An 18,921-nucleotide genomic window follows, 5' to 3' on the forward strand; every position below is an offset into this window, starting at 1 on the left:
GAACCCTTTGTGAGAAACTGATCGTGCCAGAGGCACCTGGCAATTATTGTGGGTGGCAAGGTGGGTGGGTTATGAACCTCCTGAGCTTTGGCTGAACGTCATGGCACCTCAGGTACGTGCACGAATGCATGTGTACTCACCAGTATGTGTGCACACTAAAAATAGTGCATAGTATGGCACCTATGAGCCCTAGGTGTGTCCACCTCTTCCCTACATATAAAATGATTTTATTTAAAACAAAACAAAAAAAAAAAGCCTAGTAAAAAGGAAAATGATAAATAAAATTACTTTTTAAATTCACGATTAAAAGACAAAGTATCTCATGTCATATTTTAGGTTGCGGTCCCTGCAAATAACAAGGAGATATCCGTAGCTCTACCCTCTCAGACTGGAATCCACAGCAGGGGACCTCTAAGGAGCTCAGATGTTTCTATCTGGAGAATCTGAGAGAGAGAGAACCACGTGTTCATGCTCCCCTCCACCCACACACAGTTTACACCTAATCAGGTCGAGGCATGTAGAGCTCAGCTCCCTTGGGTCCCGATTTTGTACAGACAACAGTCTCAGCAGTTCACCTTCCAGCAGCCCCCTTCAGAAGCTGCCAGTGTATTGCAAAGTGCCTTTCACTTTTTTTTTTAAAAAAAAAAGCCTGCCTTCAAATAAAAAGTATTAGAAGCATTATGTTGTTGTTGTTGTTGTTGTTTTTAAGAAGCCAAATGCACATACCTCAAAATCTCACATTCCAACAAGTTTCTTAGGAGATAAAAAAGAATATTTAAATCTTTATTCTCTCTTTGCACAAATGTTAAGGGAGTCGCCATCAGGAAAAAAAATCAAGAAAATCTAGGAACTGAAGATTTTGGTAGGAAAAAATATCTCAACATAAAATAATTGTAGTTTTTTATAGCATGCTCTTTTGCCTAGGATTAATAGGCGATTACTTTATCTGGAGGCCTCATATTCTAAAGGGATCACTTGTATTTCTGTTGCTATGTTAAAATATACTTTCTTCAGTATAAAATAGATATCATATAGCACTAGAAATATGTTTATAAATCAGAATGACTTTTTGTTTGTTTAAGCTAAAAAAGTATTTTTTCCTTATAAATGTTCCAGCTTTTAAGATCTATTTTCCAGTAATCTGTAACACATTTAGAGGATTTACTAAATTTAATGTGGAGAGGGTTGACCATAATCTTAAAATTGTACCCCATATATTTAAAGAATATTTTCAAGTTCTTCATCTCATGTTTTATCTATGCTTATTTTTAACCTTTCTATACTTTTATCGGCATAGCCCTAATTGAAGATAATCACGAGTTGTCACTCTAATCAACAACAAAAACAACTACACTAAGTTACCAATAATCGCTACACTTACTTAACACATTATTTCAAATACAGTCCATCCTACAAAGCAAAGGGTGGTTTTTCAAACATTGTGAAGGCACTTTCCTTAATCCAGGAATGAACTGCTGAGTAATAGGAGAAATTAGAGAGGAAAAAAATCTTATTAAAGAAGACCTATCCTTAATTGTTTATGGTAAAACTATGCCACAATGCATATCAAGCATAAATTAGGGTTTATAGCTGCATGTTTTCATGATAATACAATTAAATCATGACATTAATTGAAAAACTTAAAGTAAAGACATGATTTCCTTTTATCATATGCCAAGTGTAGTGCTTCATTTTAATCGTTATTTATCCAACACCTAAAATATGCCAGAGGGGAAATTTACTGCATTAATTTCAATCACTAGACATTTTAAAGAATGTTCTGAACCAATTTAAAAACATTATTTCAATTTTCCCTGTATTTTCAGCATCATCCTTTTTAAATCAGATATTCTGGAAAACATTAAACTGGACAAATTAAGTCATTTTATATAATGCTCCCACTGGTGTTTTTAATTTTCAATATAATTACTCATCTCTCTTTTTATATCTCTGAATCAAATTTACTTAGTCAAACTATATTAGTCAGGGTTCTCCAGAACCAATAGGATGTGGGTAGATAGTCAAACAGACACCTATATATAGAGAAAACTATTTATTATACGGAACTGGTACACACAATTATGGAGGCTGACAAGTCCTGAAATCTGCAGGGTGAGTCGGCAAGCAGGAGCTCCAGGAGAGCTGTTAGTGTAGTTCTGGTCTGAGTCTGAAGGCCTAGGGACCGGGAAAGCTACTGGTACAGTTCCAGTCCGAAGGCCTGCGACAGGCTTGAGATGCAGGAAGAGCCACTTCCCATTAATGTCCAAAGGCAGGGGGAAAAAACCAATGTTCCACTTCAAAGACAGTCAGCAGAAGGATTTCTCTCATACCTGGGGAAGGATCAGTATTTTTTTTCTATTTACACCTTCAACTGATTTGATGGGGCCCATCCACATTTAGGAGGGCAATCTGTTTTACTATGAATACCACTTTAAATGTTAATATCATTCAAAACACCCTCACAAAATCATCGAGACTAATGTTTGACCAAACGTCTGTGCACCCTGTTGCACGGTCAAGTTGACATATAAAATTAACCATCACACCAACCAACGATATTCCCAAATGTGCTTTTTAAACTTCTGTACTTTCCCCTCATTCTCTCAAATTTCAGAACTTTAGAGGATTAAAATGTTTCTAAACAACAATTCGTCTAAATTATTCAGAAAAAAACCTTATCAATAGCAATGTTTTCTCCTCAACCAGAAAAAGTGATTCTTTCCTTCTCCTGAGTTCCATATTTTTATATTAGCTCCCCCAATAAAATAGTGATATCATCAAGATAAACTTTAAAAAAATGTCAAGCCTAAATTCAAATACCAATCTTCATTTGGCAACTTCTCCTAAAACTCCCAGAATATCATTAATCCTCTACAAGGTAAAGCCATTTTTAAAAAGTATAAAATGAAAAGTAAGAATACATGAATAAATTAATACAAATGTCACAGAATCTTATCATTTAAGTCTTCTTTAGAGCCTTTGAATAACCTTAAAATGTTTATGAAAAAATAATTCACATATATTGAACATCCACCATGAATGGTTCAGAAATAGGTGAAGCCAGGTGGTCATCTGAGCTTCAGGCTCATAGGGGGCTATACCTTTGTCATCACCATGATTCAGGGGCTGGCTTTTTGCAGTTTCAGAAAAGCAGTTTTGTTTGGTTCCCCCAGGCTGTAACAGGTATAATGGAATGGATTCATAATAATCTAATGAAAAAGAAACCTATTTAAATCCCAAATCATCAATTATTTATTTAAGTGTAAGACCCAAGAACTAGGGCCACATTTGTAGGGAACATGTCCTTCCTGGAGGTTGGGGGAGAGGGAGGGTGTTCACCTGAAAGCAAGGTTAGCAATTGGTAGCTGGCCTAGAGAGAACAGAAGAGAGCAGTGATTATAATACTTCCTAGGGAATTGGAACGGTGTAGCCCGGTGAACTAACTACTCTTCTCTACTTTAGGGATATATTTTTGTGTGAAAAGCAAGATGACTCATTAATAATCCAAATACCTGCCCTATGGGCAGCACAGAAAAAAAATTTTGTAAATTCTTTCTCTGCAACTCTCTTTTCTAGATTACATAGGAACTTGTTTGCACTTATCATTACATCATTGGCCTTTATTTTAGTTTACATAATAGACTATTGTCTGTTTCCTAATGATGTAAAGGGAGGAACCTCAATGACACCAGTGAAATGAAGCAAGAATTTGGTTTACGGCTTGATTTTGCCCCCAGACAATTACCTCAATTATCCAATTCCAATGAGAGGGATAAGGAAGCGAAGTAAGCTAGAAAAATGTGTCACAGTGTATAATCTTGACTTATCTCTCCACCAAAGTAGGATAGATCTTCAAAAAACGAAAAGGTCTATAGATGTGATAAGAAAAAAACTACAGGTTTTTTGTTTGTCTTACAAACAAAAATACCTTAAGTAAATTTTTACCTTGGTAAAGCTAAAGTATTTCTAGGTGGGAACATTATTGGTACATTGAATATAATATAGAAGTTCTTTCAAGAAATGCAGATTAATTAGAAATATTAGAAAAGCAAAACTTAATAATATAAATCCAATAGAAATGATATTTTGTAGATATGTCAAGAAAAAATATGTAAATAGGTTGTTTGTGGTTGCATTTAACTTTGGCAATGATAAACCAATTTTGAATCATAAAACACATAGGATTATCAATAATTAGGATGAGGCAAGAAAAAAATTAAACTACCAAAAAATTGTCAGAATTTATTAACTTGGAGACCTATTAAAATCTCAGCAATCCCACATTGTCAAGCCATGTTTTCTTCTACCCATAAATGCCGTAGGTCAGTGGTTTACTCTTTGCCTCCCTCATGTCTTCACTCTCCCGCTTCCTCGGCTTCATGTCTCACAGCCCACCACGTAATCACTCCTTTGCATTCATCACTGGTCCTTCTCCCTCAACAGCAGGATCACTTGATTATACCCCAATGCGTGCCGTCTATTTCCCCCAAGCAACTGAATGTAGCTAGAGAAAAACCCACAATCACAAATGACACGTTATCTTGAGAATATTATGCTAAGTGAACTAAGTCAGCTGGAAAAGGAAAAACACCGTATAATTTCGCTCATATGTGGGATATAAAACAGAAAGAACAAATGAGCAAACAAAACAGCTAAACCAACAAACAGAAAGACAAACTCATAGATACAGACAATACAACGGTGGTTACCAGAGGCGAGAGCAGTGGGGGGAGGACCAACAGGGTAAAGGGGGTTAAAAGGGAAGGAGACTAGACTTTGGGCAGTGGGCGCACGCAGAGTATACGAATGTCATACTATAAAGTTGCCTACTTGAAATTTACATGATGTTATTAACCAATGTTATCCAATAAGTTTAATTTAAAAGGAAAATAAAAGAGCACTTAGCACCACACGGTGACTCTGAGGTACCAAGATAAGTTGCCCAGAGTGAAAAGTACCACCTGGGTAATGATGGAAGAACCCCAAGGACTACAGAGACCTTTAGATGTCTGGTTCAGAATCACCTCCCTATCATATATCACTCTTAGTCAACATTCTCATGGTTCCAGAAAAATTAAATTAGAGCATTTCATGTGTATTTTAGTTACTAGTGGACATGAACAGGCTTAATCAAGCCCAGACTCCAAAAAGCTTTCCTTAAAATTTCATAACCTTGGCAGAAATCTCTATTAGGTTTCTTTCTCATCTTTTCTTTATTTGAGCATTAACTTCTGAAATTCAGGTTTTATAATTTCTTTTCATACCTTATCAGTGCCCATGAAGACCATTACCTGCTGCCCTGCTGATACTCTTATTTTGAGTGTAACAGTCTCTACCTCTTCAACACCCCATCCCACCACCAAATAATGGGAACACAACAGTGGGATCCATTCACTTGGAGTAAGGACTAAAAGGACTCTTCTGAATACCTTCTGGCAAACTGTAACATGAGGAGAGAGTGCTTCCTGTCACTCCCTTTCATTTGGGATGGTACAACCCAGCCTCTGAACACAGACATCCAGATGAAAGGAAATTAAAGTGACACCATTGGGAAATGAGATGCCCTGATGTTACTATTAAAGGCAGGTGATATGTGAGCCTTTGTTACCAATCATGAGACATCACTTCCCAACCAGAGGGAAATAATAGATGAGTTCAGATGCCTTTCAGCTCAGAGAATTGTTTATAACAGCAAAGAAAATACTATGATAGCCTCCAACCTGATATGTCATCCTGGGAGACAGATGAAATATCCAAGCACACTGTTTTCTATAAATCCAAGATGTGTCAGTTGCCTAAAGCCTCATGCAAGATTCCACACGAAATACTGAGGAAGGGGCTTGCTCCTGGCTCCTGACTCCCAGCTCCTGAATAGTGACATATCAAGACATAAGAATAAAAACCCCATCCGGATCATCTGAAGGTGTCTGGGCTGCCTTCTGGCCAAGCTCTTGAGCAATTCCTTCACCTAGTTCTTTTATTTCTTATTCCCACTGAACACACCTTACCACTCCCCTAGCCCTGGGCACTCATTTCTCTCCTGGTGCTGCAGACACCTGCTATTGAGTCCAGCACACATCAGGACCCCAGCACACCTCAGGTCACACCACTGAGCACACCCGGTCACTTCATTTGTACCCTTCAGGCAGGACATTACACTGAGTCAAACATCAACCAGCAAAGAACTAGGGCTGAAACAAATCAGGAATAATGGTCCTATGTGAATCTGATTAAAACCATCCAGAGAAACTGGAAGCTCGATCAGGAGTCACTTAAACGTTTGAAGAATCAGTTCTATAGAGCTAAAGGTATTATTTTTCCCTCGACTCTGAATGTTCCTCTTTTGCAGGTCCTTATGATATCAGTCCATCTTTAATTTCTTCCCTGTGTCACTATAAAGTAGCTACAGAGGCTTCTGCTAATTTCCCCACTTGCCTGGCATCTGAAAGGAAAGAGGATTAGAAAAAAAGGACCACCGCTTTCAAGGAAAGCAATACAGAAAATTATTAACGTGAAACAAATTGTGTTTGTTTCAAAGGGTTTGTTTTACCTTATCTTTTTGTAAAGGATGTAGCTGGTTTACATTTCATTTAGAAACCAACTGTTTATAAGGAGAACCAACAACTGTGAAATTCTCTTTGGGAAAGAATGAAAAAACCAATTAATAAATACACAGAACAATCAGCTACAAACACTTTTTAAATATATCCAGCTTCTCTGCCTCTAGAACACATCAGTAACCCCAAAACAATTTACAAGGTGCAAGACTTGCCCTGTGAGGGGGCAGAAAAAGGAAGCATCATTCTTTGCCCCTCTTTCCCTTCTGTAAAAGCATGACTCCATGTTTTCATGTCATCTTAAAGTAGAAAACAATAGCAGTTATTTACATTCTAACCTTGTGAGAGAATTTCACGAAGTACCTATCCAATATTATCTAACTTTCATCTAAAGTTCCCAAATGTTGGGTGTATAACAGAAGATTTGGAAACAGAAAAGTACTGCAGAAACTGCTGTTGTTTTCAATAACCAGGTGTGTGTGTGTGTGTGTGTGTGTGTGTGTGTGTGTGTGTGTGTACTCAAAAGCAGGACCTATACTGTTGTAGGTGGCAATGTGCCTGGGTTAAAAGAGGGGGGGGAACTATAATTCCAAACTCCCTTGCATTTAGAGTATCTAAAGGTTTAGCAGAAGTCAATGACAGTCTTCTGGGAAGATGCTAGAAAGGGAGCTGCCACAGTGGACAGTCTTTGCCCTTCTTCTGTTTCCCCCTTTTGCTACCTGGAATGTACACATGATGGCCAGAACACCAGCAGTTATCTTGTGAATATGAAATGACCTCGAGGATGGAAAGCCTGGCCTAAGAAGAGTGGAGCAAAAAGAAACAGCTGAACCACCGATGACCCTATAAATATCACAGAAGCCCTTGACTACTTACTCTAAGTTCTCTCTTGCATGAGAAAAAAAATGAACCTCTATTTTAAATTACTAGCATCTCAGGTCTCTATTACCAGCAGCTGAAACTAACCTCAGTTGATACAAAGTTATTAAGTTGTTTGACTCCCTCCTTAAAAACTTTGTTTGCAACATTGTACTTCATTTGGCAGATTGATGTCACCACTAAACTTATGGTCCACAGTATCAACTGATTCCCCAGAAATGCCTGGCACTCTTAGTCTCCATCATCATTTCATCCTAACTCAACAAGAGTTCCTTCAAATCTCTTCAACTTCCCACAAACCTCTATCCTCTTTATAATCCCACCCGACTCTTAGCAGATCTCATCTTCCACAACTGGGGGCAGGGGGTGGGGGGATGAAACCATTAGATAAGGGTTAACAGCTCCCTCCACCAAATCCACAAACCTCCTTGTATTTATGAGTCGGTAGAGATTAAGAGCCCAGACTCTGGATTCAGAAACATCTGGTTATTATCATCCACTTGCTGTGAAATCTTGGGCAGATTCATTAACCTAAGTTTCAATTCCTCATCTATAGAATGGGAATACTGTTGTAGCTGCACTTTAGGAGCTTCTGAAAGATATAAATGAGATAAAATTTACACACTTTAACACAACACCCAGAATATAGGAAACAATGAAACAATGTGGAAGTAGCAATAAAATGGGGTTAGGGCAGATTGCCAAACAGCATGAAAACCACCCAAACCATCCATGAGTTCAGTCAGGAACAACATACCAGACAATAATCAGTTATTTTGAAAAGAAAATAAAAATACATCTTCAAGTATGTATGGCGTATGAGAAGTATAATACAATATCCCTCTTACATTATATAGAAGAGTGAATGAATATACATTCAGTTTTTATTTGTCTGAGTCATATAGAGGGGAGATAAAATGTCAGGGACAGATGAAGGATATCCTGAAAATCATACGTATTATAGTCAAACCTGTTTAAGAAAATATCTGAACAATAAAGAGAAATAACATTAAAGTATGAATTATAAATTAATGAACTGACCAACTTTATTAGCCATTTTAGTGTCAGAATGACAATAATAGATTTTCTAAGAGGCGAACTGATTTATACTCATCACAAGCAACTAAATATTAGGCATTCTCAAGGAATGTTAGCAGCCATCACCCAACAATGCACTTCAAGAGTCCCTAAGTACTTCCTTTTAAATTCTCAGTGGGTTTTTTTGTTTGTTTGTTTTTTATTTTTAGGCTAGGCAACCCTTGATTGACCTCACGGATTGCAAGGACCTTGTCAGCTTACAATCCTTTATTTTATTTAATTAATTAATTTGTTTATTTTACACCTACAGCACCTGGTTTTCCTAGTTGGTCTCCCATCCAAGTACTAACCAGGCCCGACCCTGCTTAGCTTCCGAAATCAGACAGGATCGGGTTTGTTCAGGGTAGTATGGCAGTAGACAAATTTCTCAGTGTTATATAGTCAATGTTACCAGTCCCTCTGACAATAACTTCAGTCTTTCACATGTAATAATGTTCACTAGCACCTAAGGAGATGGTTACTTTAATTTTTTTCCTTATTCTAAATGGCCCATTAGCAAAATAAAGGTCTATTCAGGACTTCTAAGACCCCCAATAGCTCAAAACTAGCTATTGCCCAAAATCAAACTTTAAAAATAAGCATGCTGCTCTAATTATCCTTCATTTCTTCACACGGTCTAAGTATTGCAGTTCAGTTGCATAACCTGAATGCGAGTTCAGCCTCTACCATTTACCATCACTGAAATAGCCAGCCATCACCCTGCTTGTCTGATGTCATGTTTTCCATCTACAAAAGGAGAGGTTGGATTAGATGGTCTTTCAAGTCTTTCCAAATATGCTGTCAAATTATTCCGTATGATTTTTGACATCAATTAGCATATTCGGTTGGTAGGCCTTTGAGGTTATTTGCTTTCAGACACTAAGAAGGCAATTTTGTCAGGTGCAAAGTCTATGCTTGTGTGCTTCAAATAAGCAGCATTTTGTTGGACATGGAATACTGATTCAAAGCACATTTCTCTAGGCTACATTTTTCCATTAGAAATATAGCTCTCCATTAAAACAGCAAAGCACTAATATTATCACAAATCACACCACTAAAAGCAAAGAAAAAATAAATGCACGAAGGCACAGTTGGATATGAAGTATTTAAGCTAATCATAATATTCTCCCAAATCTAATTAGAAAGCTCACCATTCACTCATTCATTCATTCATCAATTATTTATTAAATGTGTACTATGTGTTAGGTGCTGTGCTAAATATGCTTACCAAGTAAAAAGCCTTCTAGGGCACAGATATCACCCCAATTTGTTACATTATGTCAAGGTCTCAGAGCTTTTCTGACATTGCGAGTCCTTCATTACATGCTAACACCTTCCAAGTGAGAAAGAATTGATTTACCTACTCTGACTTCTTACCTTACAGAAACTGCCAATTATTCAAGCCTGTCACTGAGCTTCTGTTGTACATGCCTCTATTATTCTATTATCCTTTGAGAAATCATTAATGATTCTGGCTCCAATACACATTATTTCAATAAATATGTGAGGTGTGCTCAGGATGTGTCAGGCAGTGTGTTATGTGTTAGAAAAAACATGGCGAACAAAGCAATGGAAAAGTCCCCACGCCCACAGAGCTCATCATTGAGCAGATATTGACTAAGGTGAATAAGATCCACGAGACACATCCCTATGCTCTTGGTCCTTCCTGTCACTATTCTTATTTGTTTATGTGACTACCCTGTGGGTTTCAGTTCTTGAAATACAGTAGGAAGCCAGTAAATATTTCATAAATGAAAATTTTCAGTCCCTCTCTGTGTTCACAAGAAGGAAACTGCTGCTTCATAAAACCTGGCTGCTACCAGTAAAGAACAAATTAGGACTCATCATTAAAACATCTGTAGTCATTTCTATAGATTCCTGCCCTATGGGAGTGGTTGCCTCCTAATATCCATCCTTCCTCTTCCTCTTTCCAAATGGAGCCATGGTTGAGCTCAGGTTGTTCTCCTCTCATTGCAGCCCATAGTTCTCAGGGGAAGTGGAGTCTATCCCTAAAAGGTGAGTCCAGATAGCCTACTGTATCATGATCACTTTCTTCCTCGGCCTTGGTGTTAAAGGTTCAGGGATGAGCAAGTGACCTAAGTTAGCCAATCAGACTAGAGGGAAGGAAAACAAGCCTTTTTTCCACTACAATTAGGGACAATTGCTGCCAGTGGTGACAATTATCTGGTGGTAGCCAGCTTGAGGGGAAAAAAAAAGGTAACAGCAGAGAATAGAGCTAAGATCCTAGAAAAATGGAGCCTGATCCCTGGCTTCCAGTTAAGCATGAGATACATCTATTTACTGCTTATGCCAATTTAAGCAGGATTTTTCTGTTACATACAATTAAAAATATCCTGATATAATCCTCTGGAAACTTATGGTTGAACTGGAAATTAGGAGAGAGGAACATGTGCTTTAGAATACATATATATTTTTAAATGTAATTTCTGACCAGAACGACAGCGTATCTCCTCTAAGACTCAGTCAGAGAGTGAAGCATCTGTGATTACAGTTGTGAAGCCAAAACAACGTTTACCACAAACAACTTATAAGGTTCTTTTCCTTCTCTCTAAACTTGGTGTTTAATACCTTCAGAATATTTAGAAGTACTCTGGGTTTTAAAGTTCTTCCTTTGAAGTGAAAAGAAGTTCCTTTCAACTATAAGCAACATAAAACAATCTACATTGGGTAATTCATTCATTCATAGAGGGGGAAAAGGTTAACAATAAATAACATAGGAATGAAGAACTTTTAAAAGAATCATAGATCATAGAATCACAGCTGGGAAAAAAAAAAAACCTTAAAGAGTATCTATATTAATGCTTTTCAGACTTTTCCACTGAAATCCACGAGGGAAATGTTTTCATGAGTATGGAATTAGTGCCTAAAGTGGCCTGTCAAAAGCATGAAATATCTTTGACATTTGACTTTTTAATCTTAAAAATGCAAGGGAATTATTTACACATGATTTTTTCCCAAACTCTTAGTGAAATTAATAGTCCAAGAAGTTGCAGTATCTATACTGTGACTCTGGGTTGACCTCATTGGCACACTACTGTGTCTCCCCAGGGGCAGACTGTATGTTTACCCAAGTGCAAGTGCACAGCTATAGGCTATTACCTTCATGTCACAGATGAGAGAACTGAGGCCAAAAGAGATTAAAGAAAACTTGTCCTAAATTCTGAAGATAGTTATTGGCAGAGCTGAGAACAGAATCGAGCTTGTTCTAACTTCCAAGACCAGTAATCTTTCCAAATGCTTCTTCCAATCTTTGAATGAAAATAAGAACAACCAAAACTAGAAGGTCAGCTACAACGCTAATCAACTTCATGAGGCTATGGGTCACATCCTGAACATGCTCAGACTCGGTGCCTTTGTACTTGCCATGCCTTTCCTCTAGAAAGCTCTTCTGCATGGCTGGTTTAATCCCAGCATTCCAGTCCTAGCTCAAATGTTACCACTTTAGACAAGAGTCCTGACCACACTATCTAAAGTGGTCCTTCCCACCCCCAGTTACGCTTGACCATATCAACATGACTTAATTCCTTCCTAGGACATATACAATATAAAATGACCTTATTTAAGTATTTGTTCCCGCCTATATTGTCTGGTTCTCTCCCTCTTGAATATAAGCTTCACAAAGGAACAGTCCGTTTCTGTCTTGTTCATTGCTCGCACCAAAACTAGGAGTTAATCACACATAGAAGATGCTTGAAAAATATTTTTTAATAATAACTGAGTACCCTATACTATCCCATCTCTTTTCCCAAGCTGTCACTCTCCCAGAATGCCTTTCCTCCTTCACATTTGCTTGCTCAAGTATTAGCATTCTAAGGATGACTCAGACCTTACATCTTTGAGGAAGCCTCCCCTAGACCTATTTACTAACTTGTTTATGAGGACACTGGAAACAGGTAACTTCCTCATTCCCGTTTGTATTCCCAGATCATAACATACAGTGGACTTTGATGCCAGTCCTTCACTTCTGTCAAGTGCTCATGGCCTTTCTTGCCTCAGTGCACTTTTTCTCTGTGGCCTAAAAGAAAACGTTAAGCTTATCCTACTTGTGACTGACTATATTTCCCACTATGCCAACTCTGTTTCTTAAACACTCCAGTGCAAATTTTAATTTTGTCATTTCATTGTATCCCCCCTTACCATCTTTTGCTCATGCCATCCAGGTTCTCTCTCTTTTTTTTCCTACCTCACAGCAATCTTTCCCTTGGGCTTTATACACTTTCACTGAGAGTCTGTCTCTTTGTAGTCAACGTGGAATGTCTAAGTTATTTAAAATAGCATACTATTCCCGGTAATGAATTATACTCAGAGAAGTAACTTCTTCCTCTGATCCTTCAGCTCGATACTTCTTTCTCCTAACCTGCACTGTTACTTTATAAGCCCCAAACTTAGGGTTCCTCTGTTTTCATCCCAGGAGGAGGAGTGTTCTATCCAGACTCATTTGTTGACCAAACAAATGACTGGGTGATCTCTTAGCCCTACTCACTATCTGCCAGGGAGCAGGTCTAGTCCCAGATGTAAAGCAAAGGGAGGACTGGTGTGTCAGGTCTCTTTCGCTGCCAAGAGTCTAGCTTAATGCAGAGCAGGTCTAAGGAACCTAGGTGGGATCTTCTCTCAACTCCACAGAATAACAGAGTTTAGAGATATAGGAAGAACCAGCATGCACAGGGTAAAATATTTCCTAAAATGCAATGCCCTCCTCCCCCGGCCCTCTCTGAACTATGCTCTGCCCTGTTGTTTTCTGAATTTATTGTCCTCAAATGAACATTGAAAGTCAAGGCAACACAATTAAAGCCTCTTCACAGGAAATAGAATAAAAGAAAACAGCAAGGGGCCAAAAATTCGAACCTTAAAAATTGCCAAATTTAAAGACTGTGGGAAGAGATAGAAAGAAGAAGCAGTTCAAAGCAAAACCATAACTATATCATATTGCTGAGATGACTTGAGGCAAAGGGAGGACTGAAATACAGAAAAGAGGCGATCGTCAATGTCAATGATTTCATCGAGGAAAAAGAATGAATACTGCATGATTAGGAGGCCCCCAATGTCCTTGGAATTTGCAGAAGGATACAAAGAATATCACTCTGGCAGGTGAGTAGAATGATGAAGAAGGGGAAACCAGGACACAGTTGAGGAAGATCGACAACAAAATACAGGGGAGAAATAGGTAGGAGTCATCTATATTAATATTTTAGGAGAGAAGCTGAAAACCGCAAGCACTGTCTAAATCTCTAAGTAAAAATAATTGACATAATTTCCTTTTTTGCATTTGGGAAAATTATCTCAAGTTTGGAAAATAGGGACAGTAACCATTATGTTCATTCTTTTTTAAAAAAAAAGGGGGACACAAGTGGGATGAGGGGAGAGGAATTAAACCCCAGAAATTTGAGAATGTTAGGAAAAATACCAGAAGGAAAGGCTCTGTGATTTTTCTAAAACGGGGTCCAAAGATGTCTTCCTTAATTCTGCTAAATCACAGTGAAATTTTTGGACCTCTCTTTTTAATATATTCTTAAATTGTTATATGACCCCAATATCAACTATAGGTTATACACTAAATTCTGAAGGCGTCTTACAACTAAAAAAAAAAAAAAAAAAAAAACAGTGAATTTGTATGGTTTGGTGGCTAAACATTATCACACTCATTGATAGGAGTATTATAGCAGAAGAAAACTGTAACTCTTGAATGGTGTTAAAAATATATGTATTTTTATAAAGGTAGGAAAAAGTCATTAAATATTTTCTTTCACATCTTACATGATGAGAATATCAAAGATCTAACTATTCTTTTTAACCACAACCCAGCAAGACTAAGGGATAACATAAAGGCTTCCAGCCTCAAGCAAACTTGGTAGAGACAGCAGAACTCAAGAACCAAGAGTATCGTGTATTTCAGTTTTGATCTACAACCCTAAAGAGAACCTCATGAGGATTCCATCCACCTGGGAGCACGAAACTACAAACTATTTCGTCTCTTAAGAAAGATGACAAACTGGAAACTCTCCCACTCTAAGACATAATTCCTACCCTGGGGAAAAAAATCATCAGAATTATCCACCAACTGCTTAAATAGTTTAATGTTTAAAAAGGGATTCGCTCAAACAAGTATTTATTGAGGACTCCGAGACTTAAAGAAATAGGTCACTTAGACAATGGCACCGAACTGAATTTCTTAGTCAAGTGAGCAGATGGATAAAGATTATATACACTAAAGAAACAATATCCAAGGCATTCGGCTCATGGGGCTAAAATCAGCAGCAAGAAGACTCTCAGATTACTAATGTGGTTTAATGACAGTGAATTTAGGGATGATATTATTCCTTTAGGTGGCAACTTCCATTTTTATTTACAGTCTTTCCTATGTGTGACATCTCTTAGCCTTTAGTCCAATTTTTCTTGTAGATACTCAATTTTTTGGCTGAGCATAAGTTGCCAAAGCAAGTTAAGTTTTGATAATCTGAACTAATCTTTTTCTTGAATAGAGTCAACCCAAATGGAGGCTGGTACCACTTTTCTAAGTCTTATGTCAATATAAAGGCATGACTGAGATTGTAACTCTTCCCCAAGGAGCTGCACGAGGGCTCAGGATAATCAACATGTTAAATCTCCAGAGAAATCTACAATAAAAGATGAGATCACTAGTGCGTAATTGAACTAAAAATAAATTTGTCTTATGTTTTATGGAGATGACTGCTAACATTTTCTCCAAACATAAGTCTAGTCTTGGGATACAATCAGCTTAGCATTTTGCTGATTCTGAAATTCATTTATCATACTAAATGCATATTATCTATTACTTCTTCCTCTACACAGTTCAGGCACGGTGTACATTTTAGTTTCTGCATATTCAGTTCATTCAACAAAAAATAATTGAGAGATTACTGTGTACCAGGCACTGTTACAGGCTCTGAAATCACCACAATGAAATGAAGAAAGTAACATCCTTGCCTTCATGGAGCTTACATTTTAGTGGATGAATTTTAGTGGATGAAATATGTACTACCTACATATATAATGCAGTAATGTTCATTCATCAGAGTAAAATCCGTTTCCCTACTTAAACATGGAAATATTTAAATAGTGCCGGGTATCTAAACAAGTCACTAAGCAACTGTCTTTCTGCACAGTATTAAGCTATAGCCCACATCAAATCTTAGCAAATTCATATAGTATTCTGTGGGCTTTTTATTTCTTATAATGGGTTGTTCTCCTTTGCATAGTAAGCAACTGTATAAATACCTGTTATGAGATTTACCCTCTGCATGTTACCTTTTCTTAACCCCACCCCCATCAACCTCTCCCAGCACCATTACTCATTCTCCCAAAGTGTACTAAAAATGTTCTCATGCAGTTTGTATTCTCATATGAGAGCACCTTGTTTTGAATGGTACTGTGTTGTCCTTGATCTCATCTTTGAAAAGATCTTGAAGATCTATTTAACGTGGCATACAATATGAACACTTCTCATCTTTTCAGGCCATCTTGCAACTCACTTTATATTCCACAGAATTGCTTTCATTTGTCAATCACCGCATGCTCCATCGTACCTCCAGGCCTTTGCTCACGCTTTACACACATGCCTGGAATAGGCTTTGGACACACTCTTCCAGGCAGAACGTTTATTCATCCTTTAATACTCACTTCAGACATTTCCTCCTCCAAGAAATTTTCTCTGATCTTTGTATCTCTACTCTCTGGGGGTACTTTAAGTTCTCCTCCTCTGTGCTGCACAATACATAAGAAAGAACCACAGTAACTGAACTTATCACACTGTATTGTAATCGTCGAAGTAGCCGAGCTGAAAAGGGAGATGAAGTCCTGCTCATGTCTGTGGACCAGTGTCCCATGCAGTGCCTTCCATATAGCAGATACTAAAAAACATGTTTGCTAGATAAACACTTGAATGAATTTAAAAAACATACTTCAATAAATTTTTAATAGTAAAAATAGCAAGTGACCAAAATTTGTGAAATTTCCAAGTTCGCCAAACCGAAGAATATTTCTTAACCCGGTCTAATGTTTTTCTTCTTTTTCAACACCAGGTATCTATTTATGTAGCTTTCTGTTTTGACTAGATATCAAACAAAACTAAATGCTTGTTTAAACTTGAAAAATCCTACAGTGATCATGGAAGTTGATGGAGGAAGCATAGTAAGCAACTGTATAAATACCTGTTATGAGATTTACCCTCTGCCCAGGAGACACCAGAAAGAACTTCATTAGCAAAGATCTTCCTTAACCTATGAGGTAATGAAAGGGGAATTGCCAAAGCCCTCAAGCGAAGGAGTGGGTGACATCAACTTTATCCTGAACAATTTAAATTTGTCTACAATGCCATGCATCCAGAAGAGGCCTAGATGCAAAAGAGGAGTTAAACATTTCATTTACTGTTCTTTTACACCTTTGGTGGCTGCTCATCTCACAAAGAGATAAACTTGAGCTTTGACTATGGAGATTCCCTTCACAGTCAGGATATTTTTTTCTTTGCCTCAGTTAGATGCTACTTTCTTATCTCTGGGCCAGCTACCTTTGTAGTAAAATTTGTAAGCTAAATAGTTTTGAATTTCTATTGTATAATAAAGAATGTATCTGGCTTTTGTTCTGCGTTCTTAGGATGGAGCTTCTAAACTCAGAATTACCCAAGTGACAGGAGTGTCTCTGTTACTCATGGTAGGTCCTTAGGCCATAGCTGAATTTACGCTAATGAAGTGACTCCTGATAAGCCCTCAGATAGTTTCAGAATGAGGACTGGCCATGCTAGAAAAACCAAACATGTGATAAGAGGGGTGGCACTTTGAATCATATGATATCGGCTCAACCTCCAGGGAGGAAAAGGAGGCTAAAGATCGAGTTCAATCATATGGCCATCGACTCAATAAATTACACTTACATAATGAAGCTCCAATAAAAACTTTGGGCACTGAGACTCTAGTAAATTTCCTGGTTGGTGAACAAATTGATGTTTCTAGAGGGCAATGTGTCCTAATTTCAAGGACAGAAAACATGAAAACTCTGTGTTCAAGACCTTTCCAACCTAGCCCTATATGTCTCTTCATTTGGCTGGTTCTGATTTATATCCTTTATAATAAAAATGTAGCCATGAGCATAGTGCTTTCCTCACTTTTATGGGTCATTCTAGTGAACTATCAAACCTCAGAGCATTGTAGGAAACCCCTGAATTTATAGGCAGTTGGTCAGAAGTACAGGGCGAACTTGTGGCTGGTATCTGATGTGAGGGCAGTGTTGCTGCAGATGCTGCCCTTTACTCTCTCTCTGAACTCCAGAATGTGGTTGGCATCAGAACTGTATTGCAGTATTACACTGTTCTATCGTAGTGACTACAAAATTACCATATTTACTCAGCATGAATGAAAAAAAAGTCAGGTTTGGAGTCAGGGGACCTGAGTCCACGGTCAAACCTACCATTTAATAGCTTGTGATCATGGGCATGCCACATAAGTGTTCTGAGTGTCAGTTTTCTCATTAGTAAATGAAGGGGCCGGACTCAATGCCTTATGCCATTTCCTGTCGTTATTCTATTCCCATTAGGCCTCAATTTAGAGAGAAGCCAATGATTGCTTTTTCTTCTGGATGATTTTCTTCCACGGATTCTCTCATCAACAATGACTTAAAGATAGGTTTGAAGTATTTGTACTTGCGGTTCCCTCTACCCGGAACCCTCCTCCCTCAGATAACTATGTCACTTACTGCCTAACTTTCTCCAAGGTTTTCCTGTACAGATGTCATTTTTATGTCGATCCTTGCTGGCTATGTTATCTACAATTTCAACCCCTATACCAGACACGTGACCATCTCTTCTGCTTATTTTACTCCATGATACTTATCATTAACTAACATACTATATACGACAATGGCTTATTTCTCATATATTTCCTCAGTAGAATGTAAACTCTGTGAGGACATGGATCTTTGCTGTTTGGTAAATGACAAACAAATAGCATGTGTTTAATAAATATTTCATAAATGATCAATGATTAGCTTTTCTGAGATCTGGTAGGTGCAGCAGCTTAGTTAGGTAATCCACATGCTCATATCTGAAATAACTGTAAAAATGTTTCCCCTACAATTCAAAAAGACTAGAATAAAAAGTGCAATGATGGTTAATAACAGAATGCTAGGAATTGTAGTCAGAGTAAGAAATCATGGAGGTTAAGAGATTAGAGGGCTATAATAAGGATCGAAGAATAGAAATGATGGTAAGGAGTGAAATGGATAAGGCATTGAAATATAGGAAGACCATAGATCTTAGAACGTTCAAAGATGAAGACAGGGAAAGGAGTAAGGGAAAAAACTGTGTAGCAGTTGATGCTACTATAATTCCAAAAAGTGAGGAATTATCTTATTAGTCACAGCAAAGATTATGAAAAAC

The 18,921-nt window shown here is 37.7% G+C and overlaps 1 protein-coding gene and 1 pseudogene across 7 annotated transcripts in view; both read right to left on the reverse strand.

Annotated features, from left to right (window-relative positions):
• The window catches only part of GRIP1 (glutamate receptor interacting protein 1), a 587,313-nt gene that overhangs the window by 450,648 nt on the left and 117,744 nt on the right, over nucleotides 1-18,921 (reverse strand). The gene's annotated exons all lie outside the window — the stretch shown is intronic.
• LOC120605153 (uncharacterized) lies at nucleotides 8,776-8,894 on the reverse strand (annotated as a pseudogene).

Source organism: Pteropus medius, unplaced genomic scaffold (assembly GCF_902729225.1).
Source record: "Pteropus medius unplaced genomic scaffold, Ma_sr-lr_union100, whole genome shotgun sequence".
NCBI classification, from domain to species: Eukaryota; Metazoa; Chordata; class Mammalia; order Chiroptera; family Pteropodidae; genus Pteropus; species Pteropus medius.